We start from the raw sequence: 327 nt of genomic DNA, 5'->3' as shown, positions 1-327 counted from the left end.
GCTGGGCAACTTACTCAAGTGTAGACATAGACAGAATGTGCTAACAATGAGGACTTCGCGTCCTCTACAACTTTCTACCCATCTCCCACTCTATTCACTAACACTGACCAGACAGATAAAATCCTGTCCAGGTGGTTTTGGCTATCCACAAACACCAGAGGTCATGCAAGACAACCAAAAGCCAAATGGCTCATGAATGGCACCTGCATTTCCTCAGTGTTTCTAGGATCCAAAATCACTGCTCATAAAAAAAAAGTATATGCACGCAGTTTTAGGGATCTGAAATTTTTATAAGCTCACCCATACTAAAGAAAACACCTGAACTTA

The 327-nt window shown here is 41.6% G+C and overlaps 1 protein-coding gene across 2 annotated transcripts in view; it reads right to left on the bottom strand.

The window, feature by feature from the left end:
* Positions 1 to 327, bottom strand: part of SVIL (supervillin) — a 64,002-nt gene that overhangs the window by 32,053 nt on the left and 31,622 nt on the right. The window lies entirely within an intron of this gene.

The sequence above is a fragment of the Egretta garzetta genome, unplaced genomic scaffold (genome assembly GCF_000687185.1).
Source record: "Egretta garzetta isolate BGI_Z169 unplaced genomic scaffold, ASM68718v1 scaffold369, whole genome shotgun sequence".
Lineage (NCBI taxonomy): Eukaryota > Metazoa > Chordata > Aves > Pelecaniformes > Ardeidae > Egretta > Egretta garzetta.
Note: the sequence above shows the minus strand (reverse complement) of the source record. Positions and strands in the feature narration are given on the sequence as shown.